This window comes from Heloderma suspectum, chromosome 1 (genome assembly GCF_057233095.1).
Source record: "Heloderma suspectum isolate Gila_16-S chromosome 1, 16-S_ref, whole genome shotgun sequence".
NCBI lineage: Eukaryota > Metazoa > Chordata > Lepidosauria > Squamata > Helodermatidae > Heloderma > Heloderma suspectum.
This window is the reverse complement of record NC_139458.1, coordinates 119,637,310-119,655,465: the sequence shown is the minus strand read 5'-3', so window position 1 is coordinate 119,655,465 and position 18,156 is coordinate 119,637,310. Positions and strand designations below refer to the sequence as shown.

General features: G+C 44.6%; 1 protein-coding gene across 1 annotated transcript in view; it reads left to right on the top strand.

Moving 5' to 3' along the window:
* The window catches only part of PLEKHA7 (pleckstrin homology domain containing A7), a 297,172-nt gene that overhangs the window by 100,294 nt on the left and 178,722 nt on the right, over window positions 1-18,156 (top strand). The window lies entirely within an intron of this gene.

Here is an 18,156-nt window from a genome sequence, read left to right as displayed (position 1 = left end):
TGGTGGCTGGTGGTTCCAGGAGTTTTTTCAGGTTGTTCTAGAAGATGAGGGGAACAAGAATATTGGTGGTGGGAATGGTGAGGCAAGTAGTCTCTTATCCCTACACTCCTAATAGTGTCGTCTTGGCGGTGAATGGTTTTCATAGTTATGGGAAAGAGACCTGCAGAACTGGGGGTGTCTATGGCTTTCCTATGGCATATTGTAGTGATGACTGAGAAAACCGCCGAAAGAAGCCAAGGAGGCTGGTGAGGTCTCAAAGTATAGATACCGAGGAGACCCATATTTTCTTGGGGAATTATCTCAAGGGAAGAGATATTATGGTTTCAGTGACAATCATTCCCTGGACTCATCCTCCAATACCGACCCCAGGCCCTGGATATCATTGTGGGATTTTGTAGCTTCTCTAGGATTGGTGTCAGCAATCACATAAGAGTTTGAGGCACCATCTGTACTCGTGGTGGTTGGCTTGGAACTGGCATGGGTCTGGATTTGATGTCAGACTGTATCCTACAAGCCATCTTTTTTACTCTCCGTGTCTGAGGGTTAGCGGGACTTTTATTATGGGACTTTGTCTGTTTGATCTGCTTGGTCTTGAGTGTTGGTACTGAAGGGCCAGTTTTGATTTGTTGGTCTGAGGGGAAACCTGAAGCTGTTGGTATGGTAGGGGCTAGTTATTCCAGTATTGGGGACAGTTGCCCTGAAGTGCTTTCCATAGCATGTGCTGGAAGAAGCTGAGAGAGTGAGCTGGAGCTGGCTTCCTGCAAATGGACGCCGAGGAAGTATGTAGAAGCTGGTTCAGTGGGACTGTGTTTGCTGCCTTGAGGGCTTGTTCCCACAAAGGGCCTGAAGGTGTACTGTTCTGTTTTTCCTGGGCTGCTTCGTAAAGGCCTGGCAGTGGGTACAGGAGTCGACCTTGTGTGCCTCTCGAAGGCAGAGAAAGTAGTTGGAGTGTCAGTTAATGGTATCTTCCTGCCCCAGTGGGTGCAATTTTTGAAGAAGGTGTTGTGCCCCGAAAGGTGCAATGAAATAAAGAGGAAGAAAAGCAAATAAAGCACATGGTCTTTGATGTCTATATACTGATGCCCAGAGTATGGGAAACAAACAGCCCGAACTTGAACTATTAATACGTGAGGGAAATTATGACTTGACAGGCGGAAACTTGGTGGGATGACTCCCATGACTGAAATACAGCAATTGAAGGATATAACTTGTTCAGAAAGAACAGAAGCAACAGAAAGGGAGGTGGAGTTGCACTATACGTTAAAAATACATATCTCTGCACAGAAATACAGGGCGATGAGCTTGGTAGCCCCATCGAGAGCATCTGGGTTAAAATAAATGGAGCAAAGAATAAAAGGAGCATGGTGGTCGGAGTCTACTACCGGCCACCCAATCAAGGAGAAGATGAGGATGAAACTTGTGAAAAGCAAATTGCCAATGTTTCAAGGAAGCAAGATGTAGTAGTAATGGGGAGACTTCAATTTCCCTGATATTTGTTGGGAGACAAATTCTGCAAAACATGGCCTCTCCAAGAGATTCCTGACTTGTGTCGCTGATAACTTCCTCCTAGAGAAAGTGGTGGAAGGAACTAGAGGATCGGCTATCCTTGACTTGATCCTAATCAACAGAGATGACTTAATGGATAAAGTAGCAGTTACGGGAACTCTGGGGGGAAGTGACCATGTTATACTAGAATTCTTGGTTCAAAAGGAAGCAAAAGCTGAGTGAAGCCAAACACATACCCTGGATTTTAGGAAAGCCGATTTTAATAAACTCAGAAGAATGATAAGTAAGGTCCCATGGCAGGCAACTCTAACCAGAAAAGGAATCCAAGATGGGTGGGAGTTTTTAAAAAGGGAAATTCTAAAGAAACGATTACAAACAATTCCAACAAGAAAAAAGTTGGAAGACAACAGAAGAAGCCAATGTGGCTTCGTAAAAAGCTTAGAGATGACCTGAAAACAAAAAAGGACACATGTAGGAAGTGGAAGGAAGGCCAGGCTACAAAGGAAGAGTACAAGTAGGTAGCACAGAATTGCAGGGATGACGTCAGGAAGGCTAAAGCTGAGAACGAGCTGAGGTGAGCGAGGGAGGGAGGGAGGCTAAAAGCAACAAAAAGGCTTTCTTCAGATACACGCATAGTAAAAGACAGAGGAAAGAAATGGTGGTTCAACTATTAAATAAGGATGGCAAAATGATAACAGATGACAAAGAAAAGGCAAAAGTGCTCAATTCCTACTTTGGCTCAGTCTTCTCCCAAAAGAGGGTTTATGAGCCCCCTGACAAAGGCGAAGTACAGGCTGAAGGGGCAGGATTGCAGCTTGAGATAGATAGGCATATGGTCAAGGAACACCTAATTACTTTGAATGAGTTCAAATCTCCAGGGCCAAATGAACTGCATCGAAGAGTAATAAAGGAACTGGCAGAAGAGCTCTCAGAATCACTGTCTATTATCTTTGATAAATCGTGGAGGACAGGTGAAGTGCCTGATGACTGGAGGAGGGCTAATGTTGTCTTTATCTTCCAAAAGGGCAAAAAGGAGGAACCCGGGAACTACAGACCAGTCAGTCTGACATCAATCCCTGGGAAAATTCTGGAGCAGATTATAAAGCAATCCATCTGTAAGCACCTTGAAAACCATGCAGTGATTACTCAAAGCCAACATGGATTTGTCAAGAACAAATCTTACCAGGCGAATCTGATCTCATTTTTTGATCAGGTCACCTCCCTTGTGGACAGTAGGAATGCTGTGGACATAATATATTTCGACTTCAGCAAAGCTGTCGACAAAGTTCCCCATGATATCCTGATGAGGAAACTGGCTCCAAGTGGGCTAGATGAAACAACGATCCGGTGGATCCACAGTTGGCTACAGAATCGGACTCAAAGAGTGCCTATCAATGGGATCTTCTCAAACTGGGGAGAGGTAACGTGTGGGGTACCGCAGGGCTCAGTCCTGGGCCCAGTGCTCTTCAACATTTTTATTAATGACTTGGAGGAGGAGGTGCAGGGAATGCTCATCAAATTTGCAGATGACACAAAATTGGGCAGGATAGCTGATACCTTGGAAGACAGAAATGACATTCAAAGTGATCTTGATAGGCTGGGCAGGAAACAACAGAATGAAATTTAACTAGGTGCCGGACTAGGCAGAATAAATGCCTAGTCCAGCACCTAGGAAAAAGAAACCAAATGCACAGTTACAAGATGGGCAATACTTGGCTCAACAATACTGCAGGTGAGAAGGATCTTGGAATTGTTATAGATCACAAGCTGAATATGAGCCAACAATGTGATATGGCTGCAAAAAAGGCAAATGCTCTTTTGGGCTGCATTAATAGAAGTGTAGCTTCCAAATCCCGGGAAGTACTAGTTCCCCTCTACTCAGCACTGGTTAGGCCTCATCTGGAGTACTGTGTCCAGTTCTGGGCACCACACTTTAAGAAGGATGCAGACAAGCTGGAAAGGGGTCAGAGGAGGGCAACAAAGCTGATCAGGGGATTGGAAACAAAGCCCTATGAGGAGAGACTGAAAGAACTGGGCATGTTTAGCCTTGAGAAGAGAAGACTGAAGGGAGATATGATAGCACTGTTCAGGTACTTGAAAGGCTGTCACAGAGAGGAAGGCCAGGATCTCTTGATCACCCCAGAGTGCAGGACACAGAATAGTGGGCTCAGTTTACAGGAAGCCAGATTCCAGCTGAACATCAGGAAAAACTTCCTTACTGTTAGAGCAATGCAACAATGGAACCAACTTCCTAGGGAGGTAGGGTGCTCTCCCACGCTGGAGGCATTCAAGGTGAACCTAGACAGCCATCTGTCAGGGATGCTTTGACTTGGATTCCTGCATTGAGCAGGGGGTTGGACTCGATGGTCTTAGAGCCCCCTTCCAACCCTACTATTCTATGATTCTATGAAAACTCAGAGAAAACAGGAAAGGAAAAGGAGAAAAAGAGAATGGAGAACTTGGTCAGCATCCCAGGAGTGGGACGGTAGGAATTGTGGAAATTTTTGCTGTGAAGTGAGAGAACATTCCAAATGTGGCTAATCACTGCTGCGGATGAAAAGGAACTGAGGGGCAGGAGAGAGCCATGCCTAGAGCATGCCCAGCGGACATGGGTGGGATGCCCACCTAAAACACCTTTTAGCTCTGTAGGGGGGTGATCCTGGTGGGTGGTGTTCATCCTTTTCTGGAGGGGACTGCATATGCCAAGGTTTCCAGAAGTATTAGAAACTGCAGAAAAAGAAATCCTATGCAGAGTGACTCCACCCTTCAAACAGCCCAGTGAGGACTATACATACTCAGAGGCAACAGAGAGATGAGTGTTGGAGGCAGGGGAATGGAATGGAGTATCCTGGAAAAAGGCATGTCTGGCTGACTAGACCCTGAACAACATTTTCTTGTAGGTCACACATAGTCTCTTGTAATCCTCACAGAGAGGCATGCCAGTCAATCTGGTTGTAGAGTCCATGGAGTCTCTATGGAGGAGCATAGGCAAAACAGCTGCTCTGCTTGTTCAGTGTCCCATCTATACGGGGAGGAGGATTGCTAGACTTGGTGGGGGGTGGGGGAGATATCAAGTACCCACTTACAGTGGGGAAAAAGGAAAAAGTAAGACATTTCTAAAACCTTTTATCAATTAAGTACAAATGTTTGTTTCTTGAACTTTTAGACAGAATTAAGGTTTTTAGGAGCATAGTAATAGTGGTGGGGACCAGCTCCATTTCATCCAAAGTGAAATTCCTCGTAGGTCATTGACATACATATACATGAGAAACATGTTCAGTAGAATGTGACCTGTTCACTTTTTGACTTCTGATTCTGTCATAGTATCATTTCTGTCATGTGCCACATGACCTAAAACAAAAGTGAATCTAGGAAGTACATGGTTCTGCGCCTGATGAAAGCAAGCTCACCAGCCTTTGTTGACCCCATTGATATCACAGTGTGTCTCTGCTCAAAAATGATTCTTTAATCCAGCAACTCAGGAAATATTCAGTTGTATACTAGTCAGAGTATGGTTTTGTTCTATGTGATCCTACTGCAAAAATAATAATTCTGTTATTTTCTTTTTTTATTCTAGTGGATAAAAAAGAGAAAAGCAAAATGCAGGAAGAAGGCACAGTCTAGTTCAACCACTGCTGAAGCTTTGCATACAGAAATAATTTAATGAAAGGGTATAATATATGTTATAATTACCTTACTAGTAAATAAAAAAGATTGATTTTGAGAAAAACAGTTTTGGCAGACAGTTAAAGTGTTAGCACTTATTTGGATTTGACAGAGTAAACAACACCTTTAACACATTGCAAATTATTACAAAAATCTTCCTAAGCAGGAATGTACTTGAAAATAAATGGTAGACCAGACCCATTTAGCTTGAAGGGAATAATATCTGAAGATGAGGCATTCTCTTCAAAGGAAAGTAATAATGGAGGAAAGTTTTGAGGGTGCATCATGTTAAGAGCTCTAGTTTATTTATTTTGTTTAGTAGTTTATAAATTAAAGAGGAGAGACATTGATTACAGTGCAGTTCAGTGGATTGAATCAGTGTTTGTAATTATAGCAGTGTTTCTCAAACTGTGGGGTGAGCTTCCCTTGGAAGTTGGGGGACACCTGAAGAGGTAGCATTATGTTTCAAAGTTTCATTAGAAACATTGCATAATAATTACAGAAACATCACATTTTTTCTGGCATACAAAAGAGATTACTCCTAGTTCTGTTAGCACATTGTGCTCTTTCTGGTGCCACGTGAAGACCTTTTTGTTTTCCTAGCATTTAACGTTCTAGTCTTTTAGCTTTGCTGTTTTAAATCTGTTAGCGTATTTTAAATCTCTGCATTGCTGCTAGGATTTTATCTGGTTGTCTTTTTATACTGTAGTTTTAGGTTTTTATATTTTATATTGTTTTCATGCTGTAATTTAATTTTTAATCTTTAATTGTGATTTTAATTTTTGTGAGCTGCCCAGAGAGCTTAGGCTATTGGGCGGTATAGAAATGTAATAAATTAATAAATGAGATAAAAACAAAAATCAAAACGCATATACCAATTTTAATTAAAAATAACTATTCGTGGAATTCCTTAATTTACATTAATGTTGTTTAAACATATAGTCTAAACTTTGTTTAACTATGTATTGACCTGGTTCGCATGAAACAACAACCTAGAGTATGGGTTGAGTATGGGTTGTTGAATTGTGGATTGTTGTTGAATCATGGGTAGTTGTTATGTGTACTGTTGTTAACTATGAACAACCCAGAGTTTACAACCCAACAGCAAACCATGGGTTCTCTTCCTAGATTGTTCATGGTTAACAACACATAGTTAAACCACAGTGACACATAATGACAACCCTCAATTCAGCAGTTCAGTGACAACTCACAATTCAACCCATATTCTGGGTTGTTATGTCATAGTTTAAACACTTAGTTAAACCAGGGCAAAGTTTAAACACATATTTAAACTATCCACTAATTGTTGGTATCCCCCCGCCCCAGTATTTATTTATAGTATTTTGACTGTTTAATGTTTTAAAAATATGTGAGCATTTCACATTAATATGTATACATATTTCCGGCTGAACATCAGGAAACATTTCCTGACTGTTAGAGCAATACGACAGTGGAACCAATTGCCTAGGGAGGTAGTGGGCTCTCCTGCACTGGAGGCATTCAAGACAAGGCTGGACAGCCATCTGTCAGGGATGCTGTGACTTGGATTCCTGCATTGAGCAGGGGGTTGGACTTGATGGCCTTGTAGGCCCCTTCCAACCCTACTATTCTATGTTTCTATACATAATACACTTTAAAATAATATTAAAAATAAATAAATAAAAACTTTACAGCAAGAATGCCAATAATATAGGGCAGAGATATAATCTGTTACAGGTTAGGGAAAATCTGTGTGAACAAGCATGTTTTCAAGAGGTGTTTGAAACTTACCTCAGTTTCTGCATCTTGAGCCATATGTGGGAGAGTGTTCCAGAGGGTAGGTGCCACTACTGAGAAGGCCCTCTAATGTGGTGCTATCTGGTGACATTTTGTTGGTCACTCTGGCTTGTTTCCTCCTGCCAGCAGGAGCTGCTAAGCAATTTAGAGATGCTCTGTCCCTGGGTGATTTATCATGACATCTGAACAAGCCAGAGTTTAAGTCATATCAGAATGCTAAAGACTGACCTGGGTATTGACAGGAACATCAGCATCAGTGCGAACTGGAAACTCACTGAGGTCCCAGGAATCAATCAGGTGCATTAAGCCTTTGGACATGGAACGTCCTAAATGATCCCAGACTCCTACAGGAGAAAGAAATCACAGTATTAATTTTATGAGGAAGTGGTTTGGCCATGACACGGAACTCAAAGAAAACACTCCCACATTCACATCAACACCCTCCTGCCCCAATAAGAATACCAAATCTGGAGTTTGACGCGATGGGCTGATAACGTGTTGGGACAGCATGGTTGTCATGGTGGCCATGAATTCCTGAGCTGTCCCTGACAAGGCAGCCTAAACATGAATCTTGATTTACCCGAGGGCAATCGTCCTAGAAATCCTGAACACTACTTTCAAGATCAGCTTGAGTAGGGAGACTTTTGTGATTAACCTGTGCACTTGTATATTAGATGTTGTTCTCACATTGCGAGTAGAGAGGGGTAATAAAGAGACGGATGCAAGTGCTTGGATTAAAATTGGGCCACATTTATTGAAGTATCTGCAAAGGGGAAAACCTAGGATGGGCACTGAACTGTGTCAAGCTGCTAGCTGGCACTATAATGGGCGAAAACATACACAGCCTGAGGAGTGGCGTGACAGCATCGTCGCCCCCCCCGGACTGCCCCTTATGGGGGAGGTAGACCTTTGCCTGTCACCCCCTCCTGGGCCACAAAGCTCCTGGGTGAGCGAGGTGAGTTGGTCTCACAGGCAACCCTTATCCTCCTGCCGAGCCGCAAAACCCGTTCGGGAGGCCTCAGGCGTCACCTGTCATCATAACAGTGCCTCTGAATGTTCACAATCCCTAAGCTCATTCCCCCTTGCCTGTCCTAGCTGCCACCGGGAGGGACAAGCCTATTGCTTGTCAAACTCCCCCCACCTGTGCTGAAGAACTTCCTGCAGGCCCCTTTGCAGATCCGACAAAAAGTGTAATTCCCAGCATCAGAAAGGTACACACCATCCTGTCTGTAAAGCTCCCTCCTTGTCCAGATGATTTCCTAGTGAGCGATGATCCCATCACCATGCTTGAATAGCCACAAGGCTATTTCCCAGGCCCTTCCCATGGCCTTCTGGGTCAGAACATTCCGCACTTCAGCATGGTTGTCATTGTTGTTGTTCAGTCGTTCAGTCGTGTCCGACTCTTCGTGACCCCATGGACCATAGCACGCCAGGCCTTCCTGTCCTGCGCTCTCTCCCGGAGCATGCTCAAGTTCATATTCATTGCATCGGTGATGCTATCTAGCCATCTCATCCTCTGCCGTCCCCTTCTCCTTTTGCCTTCAGTCTTTCCCAGCATCAGGGTCTTTTCCAGGGAGTTTTCTCTTTGCATTAGGTGGCCAAAATATTGGAGCTTCAGCTTCAGTATCTGTCCTTCCAATGAGCACTCAGGGTTGATTTCCTTTAGGATTGACTGATTTGACCTCCTTGCAGTCCAGGGCACTCGTAAGAGTCTTCTCCAGCACCACAGTTCGAAAGCATCAGTTCTTCAGCGCTCAGCCTTCCTTATAGTCCAGCTCTCACAGCCATACATTACTACTGGGAAAACCATAGCTTTGATTAGACGGACCTTTGTTGGCAAGGTGATGTCTCTGCTTCTTACTATGCTGTCTAGGTTTGCCATTGCTTTCCTCCCAAGGAGAAAGCGTCTTTTAATGTCATGGCTACAGTCAGCATCTGCGGTGATCTTGGAGCCCAAGAAAGTAAAATCTGTCACTGCTTCCATTTCTTCCCCTTCTATATGCCAGGAAGTGATAGGGCCAGATGCCATGATCTTAGTTTTTTTAATGTTGAGTTTCTAACCAGCTTTTGCACTCTCCTCTTTCACCCTCAACAAGAGGCTCTTGAGATCCTCTTCGCTTTCTGCCATTAGGGTGGTATCGTCTGCATAGCGGAGGTTGTTGATAATTCTCCCAGCAATCTTAATTCCGACCTCTGATTCATCCAACCCAGCATTTCTCATGATGTACTCTGCATATAAGTTAAATAAGCAGGGTGACAATATGCAGCCTTGTCGTACTCCTTTCCCAATTTTGAACCAATCGGTTGTTCCATCTCTGGTTCTTACTGTTGCTTCTTGACCCTTGTACAGGTTTCTCAGGAGACAGGTAAGGTGGTCTGGTACTCCCATCACTTTCAGAATTTGCCACAGTTTGTTGTGATCCACACAATCAAAGGCTTTAGCGTAGTCAATGAAGCAGAGATAGACGTTTTTCTGGAATTCTCTTGCTTTCTCCATGATGCAGCGAATGTTGGCGATTTGATCTCTAGTTCCTCTGCCTCTTCTAAACCCCGCTTGTACTTCCGGTAGTTCTCGGTTCACATACTGCTGAAGCCTAGCTTGAAGGATTTTGAGCATCACCTTGCTGGCATGTGAAATAAGCGCAATTGTGCAGTAGTTTGAACACTCTTTGGCGTTGCCCTTCTTTGGAATTGGAATGTAAACTGACCTTTTCCAGTCTTGTGGCCACTGTTGAGTGTTCCAGATTTGTTGGCATATTGAATGCAGCACTTGAACAGCATCATCTTTTAGGATTTTAAATAGCTCAGCTGGAATACTGTCATCTCCGCTTGCTTTGTTGTTACTAATGCTTCCTAAGGCCCACTTGACTTCACTCTCTAGGATGTCCGGCTCAAGTTCAGTGACCGCACTCTCATGGCTATCAGGGACATTCAGATCTTTCCTGTATAGTTCTTCTGTGTATTCTTGCCACCTCTTCTTAATCTCATCTGCTTCTGTTAGGTCCCTGCCTTCTTTGTCCTTTATCATGCCCGTCTTTGCACAAAACGTTCCCTTGAGATCTCCAATTTTCTTGAAGAGATCTCTAGTCTTTCCCATTCTGTTGTTTTCCTCGATTTCTTTTTATTGTTCATTTAAGAAGGCCTTCTTGTCTCTCCTTGCTATTCTCTGGAACTCTGCATTCAGTTGGGTATGTCTTCCCCTTTCTCCCTTGCTTTTTGCTTCTCTTCTTTCCTCAGCTACTTGTAAAGCCTCATCAGACAGCCACTTTGCTTTCTTGCATTTCTTTTTCTTTGGGATGGATTTCGTTGCTGCCTCCTGAACAATGTTACGGACCTCCATCCATAGTTCCTCAGGCACTCTGTCGATCAGGTCTAATCCCTGAAATCTATTCCTCACCTCCACTGTATATTCATCAGGGATATGATTTAGGTCATACCTGAACGGTTTAGTGGTTTTCCCGACGTTCTTCAATTTCAGCCGAAATTTTGCAAGAAGTAGCTCATGATCTGAGCCACAGTCAGCTCCAGGTCTTGTTTTTACTGACTGTATGGAGCTTCTCCATCTTTGGCTGCAAAGGACATAATCAATCTGATGTCGATATTGACCATCTGGTGATGTCCATGTGTACAGTTGCCTCTTGTGCTGTTGGAAAAGAGTGTTTGCTATGATCAGCATGTTCTCTTGGCAAAACTCTATTAGCTTTTGTCCTGCTTCGTTTTGTACACCAAGGCCATGCCTGCCTGTTATCCCGGTGATTTCTTGACTTCCTACTTTAGCATTCCAATCCCCTATGATGAGAAGGACATCTTTTTTTGGTGTTAGTTCTAGAAGGTGTTGTAGGTCTTCATAGAACCGATCAACCTCAGCTTCTTCGGCCTCAGTGGTTGGGGCATAGACTTGAAGTACTGTGATGTTGAATGGTTTGCCTTGGATTCGTACTGAGATCATTCTATCATTTTTAAGATTGTACCCCAGTACTGCTTTTCCCACCCTTTTGTTGACTATGAGTGCTACTCCATTTCTTCTAAGGGATTCTTGCCCACAATAGTAGATATGATGGTCACCTGAATTAAATTCGCCCATGCCTGTCCATTTTAGTTTGCTGATTCCCAAGATGTCGATGTTCAATCTTGCCATCTAATGCTTGACCACCTCCAGCTTACCTTGATTCATTGATCTGACATTCCAGGTTCCTAAACAATACTGTTCTTTACAGCATCGGATTTTCTTTTCACCACCAGACACATCCACAGCTGAGTGTCCTTTTGGCTTTGGCCCAGCCGCTCCACTCTTTCTGGCGCTACTTGGAAATACCCTCTGCTCTTCCCCAGTAGCATATTGGACACCTTCCGACCTGAGGGGCTCATCTTCCGGCATCATATCTTTTAGCCTTGTGATACGTTCCATGGGGTTTTCTTGGCCAGAATACTGGAGTGGTTTGCCATTTCCTTCTCCAGCGGACCACATTTTGTCAGAACTCTCTGCCATGACCTGTCCGTCTTGGGTGGCCCTGCACGGCATAGCTTATGGCTTCACTGAGTTACGCAAGCCCCTTCGCCACAACAAGGCAGTGATCCATGAAGGGGATGGTTGTCATGGTGGCCATGAATTCGTGAGCTGCCCCTGACAAGGCAGCCTAAACGTGAATCTTGATTTACCCGAGGGCAATTGTCCTAGAAATCCTGAACAGCACTTTCAAGATCAGCTTGAGTAGGGACACTGTTGGGATTAACCTGTGTACTTGTATATTAGATGTTCTCACATTCTGTTCTAGTCCCCTCCAATAATACTAGCAGCCATTTAGAGCTGTAAGCTGTGTACGTGAGTGGTCTTCTTTCATTAGCACTGTAATGTGATATTCAATAACTCATACAAGATCATGGTTCCATTTCCATGAAAATAAAAATTACAAGTTGTTTGCTGGTAGATTGATAGGAATTTGGTTCCTCTAACTTCCATCATATATATTATCCTTCTGGCTTACCCCTGACCAGAGTTCTAAATATTGTGCAAGTTTGAACTTTAAGAATACTGTCATGATTAATGTAGCTGAGATTTGCAGCAATTTATTATAAATCATATTGGCAGGTAAAATGGGCCTTAGAAAGAAGAAACCTGAACGTTATGATGATGCCCTCTAGTCACAAATTACACTTAAAGAAAAATAGAAGTAATCACATCCGAAACAAAGCAATGGTATAAAGGGTTGTGCTCTTACCTCTAATGATTAATTGGCTAACATTATGAAGACTTTATTTTTTTCTCTATTAACTAATTGTGGGACAGCAGACATGCAATACTCTTTTAATAGAAGGAGCTTTAAAGCTGCATTTTATTGCATTTTTATTGGTATATCTTGTTAAATAATAATCTCAGTTATAATACTGTTATATTTCCAGAACAAGTGGTCAAAACAGCGGAAAAGCATTTTCCACATGGTATTTGTCCATGTGGAGAAACTACATTACATGTAGTTTCATGTAATGAAAGTGTGTGTTTGGTTTTTTGATGGTTTAAGAAAGTTAGAAATATTTAAAATGTTTTGAGCAATTAAGCCCGATAGTTCGTTGAGAACCAAAATGCAAAATTGCTTAACTTTCATAGTCTATTTTGCCTTCTTTGGGTCTTAGTTTTCAAGAGACGAGTAACTGTTTATGCTCCATCCTTTTCATGGATAGATAGAGGACTCATTGCTTTCTATACCAGATATGGTTAGCTGGCACCACTTTTTAAAATTTTGAGGCCAGTCCTACAGTTAAGCAAAGTACAGTTAAAGGGGAAATTATAATTTGATTGATTTACTATAATTTTGCTGCCTGGAGTGGGATCTCTATTGGGTATTCTGCCTCAGGCCCATAGTGTCATGCACCAGGTCTATTTAAGCCTAACAATACCATTTGTAAAATTTCTAGATAAGTTCTGAATAGTGAAAGTAGACTGCTGTTGAAAGGCTGCTGTGAGATCTGAAACAGGCTCTGGAAGTAGTCTGAGAATAAAACCAAGTTGTGAAGAAGCTTTTCCCTAGTTCCTTGGTAAAATAGTAATTCTTTCCCAATAAATGTACTTTGCAAAGCTATAAACACAATTGGTCCACTCATTTATTTGTTTGTGCATACAGAAACCCTTCCTATTCATTGTTGTAAAAACAATAGTCCTGTACTTGTGTCACTTTCTGCATGTGGAGCTCTCTGTGTCTGGAAATGAAGGGGGAGTGCCCTTATGTCCTCTGTTAGGGCTCATGTGAGGAGGCTCCCTCCAGCAGCTGATTTTGAGTGTCATGAAAGGGCAATAAATGATTAGTTAGTTAATTTATTATTGTTATTTTTTTTACTGCCAGGGAGGTGGAGAAACACTTACAGAATTTTCTGCCTTAGGTACAAAAATAAGTTGACCACCTTTGGGTACTATGCACCTTAACAGGGATAGCCAGTGGGGTGAGAACTGCTACTTCATCTCAAGCAGCAAAATGTCTTGGAGTAGTCCTGTCTGGGTGCATTGCTGTGCCAGTGTCAGGGTGGAAACTGAGCCCATAGAGCCCCAGAGCAGTTCTGATTCTGAAGAGGAACAGCAATCTGTGGGAGAGGAGCTCACTCATCTCTTACAAGGACAGCAGCTGGCAGAGATTCCTCCTGCCAGCATTCCTGGGATAGATAGTGACCCTGGCAGTGAGAGAGCGCTGGAGGGGGGCTTGCTGGATGCTCGGCGCAGACACAGGGAGCGACAACAGATGGAGAGTGCCGAAAGGAGGCGCTCCACTCGTTTGGCACTCAAACAACAGTCGCGTCCCGAGGACCCAAGGGAAAGAGGGAGGATCTATCCATAGCCCATAAGTTCAGAGTCTTCCTGTGGTTCCCCTTCAAACGGGGACCAACTGCCTTACCTGGAGCTTAGGCTACTCTGCTGTCTTTCCCCAGTGCTGTTCCTTGCTTAGTCGCTAGTGATTAGTATCTGAAAGAGTCATAAAGTAATAAAGGAATAAAGCCTTGGAAAGGATCCTCATCGTCTGTGTCCTGAGTTGGCTATTGGAAGGGACTGCAAGAGGCAGCTAGGATGCCCCTGACAGCCAGCACCCTGAGTTTAGTGTGTGTGTGTGTGTGTGTGTGTGTGTGAGAGAGAGAGAGAGAGAGAATATGGAAGATAAATCAAGAATTAAAGAAATTTAATTTCTTAAATGTTTAATCCACGCCTGTTTTCCTTGTAACTTGTTACAGAGAAACTCAGCCATGATGGTTTTATTTTTTACATTCAATTTATAATCTGCCTATATACAAATACTCTAGGTGACGTACAAAGTTAAAAAACATTTTAACAAAAAATCCAACAATAAAAACAACACAGCATAAAAACAGTATATAACAGTCAACAACGAGGAACAAGAGTTCTAAAAAGGGAAGGCCTGCCGGAATAATCATCTTTAATTCCTGCTTTAAAACCTTCGAAGTGGTCAGCAGGCATTTCAACTAGCAGGTCATACAGAAACCCTTACATACAGACTTGTATGTAAGGGTTATACAGACATACAGACTCATACAGACAACTAAGAGGTGGCAAAGGAAAAGGTCCTCTTGTGTGTGGCTGCTAATCTCACATTAGGCAGCCACAGCAGATAACCTTCAGAGGACCTTAGGTGGTGGACTGGGATTTAGGGGAGAAGGTGCTCCTTATGATACCTTGGACCTACACCACATAAGGCCTTAAAGGTAAGAACCAGCACTTTATATTTTTCTCGGAAATAAATTGGCAGCCAGTGCAAAGATTTTAAAACCGGTGTAATATGGTCTCCACGGGGATGAGTATGTACATGTGAATTTTGCATTCACATGTACATACTTCCATATTTTTGGCTGGGATCAACCTGGCGCATTGGCTGATTTTGTTCTGAGAAGGGCAGCAAATGGCTTGAAGGTTGCTGGGAATGAGAGAGTCCTGAATAGTAGCTATTACCTAATTACTTATGTATGTCTTCTATTGATTAAATTAAAGGAAGTTGCCTCTATAGAAACTCCAGATATATGGAAATGTCCACCTGACTATCAGGTCATCACCCTAGCTACGACAGTACCGTTTAATTTGGTCAGTCCAGAGCCTTGGCAAGAAACCTGGGCCAGCATGGATAAATGAGCAGGTTAAAGCATCACCTGGGAATTTCTTGTGATACACTTTTTTTTGTATGTATCTACCTAACTGTCTTACAGATGCACAACTTTTGTAATGCTCAGTCAGATAGCTTTAGCTCAGTCAAGTAGCCAAGAACCTCACTGAAGTTCCCTTTCATCCTGAGTTCAGTCCAGAGCCATTTATTTATTTATTTATTAAATTTATTAATCGCCCATCTGACTGGTCACCCAGCCACTCTGGGCGATGTACAACCCCCATAAAACAATTTAAAACAATAAAATTTTACCATTTTTTTTTTTTAAATACCCTAACCCACCCCAAATGCCTGCCTGAACAGCCACGTTTTTAATGCACGACGGAAGCTCATTAAAGAGGGGGCATGACGGAGTTCCCTAGGGAGGGAGTTCCACAGAGTGGGGGCCACCACAGAGAAGGCCCTCTCCCTCGTCCCCACCAGTCTAGCTGTCCTGGCTGATGGGACAGAGAGAAGGCCATCTGAGGCTGATCTTGTTAAGCGGCCTGTCTGGTGTTGCTGGAGGCGCACCTTAAGATAGGCTGGGCCGGAACCATATAGGATTTTAAAGGTCAAAACCAACACCTTGAATTTGGCCCGGAAAACAACTGGTAACCAGTGCAACTCCTTCAGCACTGGAGTGATGTGATCTCGCCGGCGGCTGCCTTTAATCAGGCGAGCCACCGCGTTCTGTACCAGCTGCAGCTTCCGAACCGTCTTCAAGGGTAACCCCACATAGAGCGCATTACAGTAGTCTAAACGAGAGGAGACCAGGGCATGTACTACCGATGGGAGCAGATGGTCGGGAAGGAAGGGGCGCAGCCGCCGTATCAGATGGAGTTGATACAGTGCTGTCCAGCTCACAGCTGACACCTGAGCCTCCATGGACAGCTGGGAGTCCAAAATGACCCCCAGGCTGCGGACCTGGTCTTTCAAGGGTAGCCGTACCCCATTCAACACCAGGTCAACATCCCCCAGCCTCCTCTTGTCTCCCACCAAAAGTACCTCGGTCTTGTCAGGGTTGAGCTTCAGCTTATTCCTCCCCATCCAGCCACTCACCGTCTCCAGACATTTGGACAGGGATTCTACGGCCAACCTTGGTGAAGATTTGAATGAGAGGTAGAGCTGCGTGTCATCCGCATATTGATGACACTGCACCCCAAACCTCATGATGATAGCCCCCAGTGGCTTCACATAGATGTTAAATAGCATCGGGGAGAGGATGGAACCCTGTGGCACCCCACAAGTAAGTGGCCACGGGTCCGAAACCTCCTCTCCCAGTGCTACCCTCTGGTACCTGCCGGAGAGGAAGGACCGGAACCACCGCAATACAGTGTCTCCAATGCCCATCCCCTCCAGGCGGTCCAGGAGGATACCGTGGTCAACGGTATCAAAAGCCGCTGAGAGGTCGAGGAGAACAAGGAAGGAGCATTCACCCCTATCCAGAGCCCTCCTCATATCATCCACCAAGGCGACCAAGGCCGTTTCTGTCCCATGCCCAGGCCTGAAGCCCGACTGAAATGGGTCTAGATAATCAGTTTCTTCCAAGTGTGCCTTCAACTGCACCGCCACCACCCGCTCAATCACCTTGCCCAAAAATGGCAGATTTGAGACTGGGCAAAAGTTGTTCAGAACTTGAGGATCCAAGGAGGGCTTCTTTAAGAGTGGTCTTATAACTGCCTCCTTGAGGGCTGTTGGCATCACTCCCTCCTCAAGGGAGGCGTTCACCACCGCCCTGATCCCTTCACCCAGTCTCTCTCTGCAGCTCATAATGAGCCAAGATGGGCAAGGATCAAGTAAGCAGGTGGTCGGCCTTACAGATGAAAGCACCTTGTCCACTTCATCAGGAGGAGGAAGCTGGAACCGATCCCACAAAACCGGTTTGCCACAGGCCGCCTCTTGCTCACTAACTGTATCCACAGTGTGCAGAGTAACACACCTAATCTGATCAATTTTATCTGCAAAGTGCCTTGCCAAAGCCTCACAGGAGGCCTTAGAATGCTCCAGTGGTTCCGGAGCCACAGGACCAACCAGGCTCCGGACCACTTGGAACAGCCTCCTGGGGCAGCACTCTGCAGACGCGATGGAGGCAGCATAATATTCCTTTTTTGCTGCCTTCACCGCCACGTGATAGGCTGAAGATATAGCTCTAGCCCTTGTCTGATCGTCTTTGGAGCGAGACTTCCGCCACCGGCGCTCTAGCCGTCTCACCTCCTGTTTCAGAGCTCGTAACTGCGGATTGAACCATGGTGCAGTCCGAGCCCTGTTCAGGGGGAGAGGGCGTTTCGGAGCCACCCGATCTAATGCCCCGGTGATTGCGGCATTCCAGCCACCCACCAGGGTCTCGACCGAGTGGCCGTTGGCATGCCCCAGAGAATCCCCAAGCGCGTTCAGAAATCCATTTGGATCCATAAGACACCTGGGGCGGACCATTTTAATGGGTCCTCCACCCCTGCGGAGGGGTTGTGGAACCGAGAAGTCCAACGTCACCAGATAGTGATCTGACCATGACAAGGGGGTGGTGGATATACCCCCGACTTCCAGATCACTCCCCGCTTCTCCAGAAACAAACACAAGGTCTAGTGCATGACCGGCTACATGGGTGGGCCCAGTTAGAATATGGTGCAGCTCCCAGGAGGCCATGGTCTCCATGAAGTCCCGAGGTGCTCCTGTGAGGATGGCCTCCGAATGTACGTTGAAGTCCCCCAACACCAGTAAGTTAGGGGACTGTACACGCACATACATTGATCCTTTTGTATCCTTTGTTTTGAAGCCCATAACTACCCATGAGTTTGGACACTTAGTGCTTGTTGCTCTCCTCAGTCATGGGACTCTGTGTGAACAGACACACAGTTGGACACTCTAAGATCAGCCTGGGGTTTGTTTGATACTCAAGCTCATTCCTTGTGATCCTTCCTTGCACTGTCTCTTCCCTACTACGGTACCCTTGCCTCCATTTCCAATTCCAAAGTTCTTCTCTCCCCACTCTCTATTTGAACATCCTCTCTGCCCTGCTGTCCCATTCAGACTGTTTCAGACTCAGCATTAATTGAGCAGCAAATCCAAAGGCAGGGCA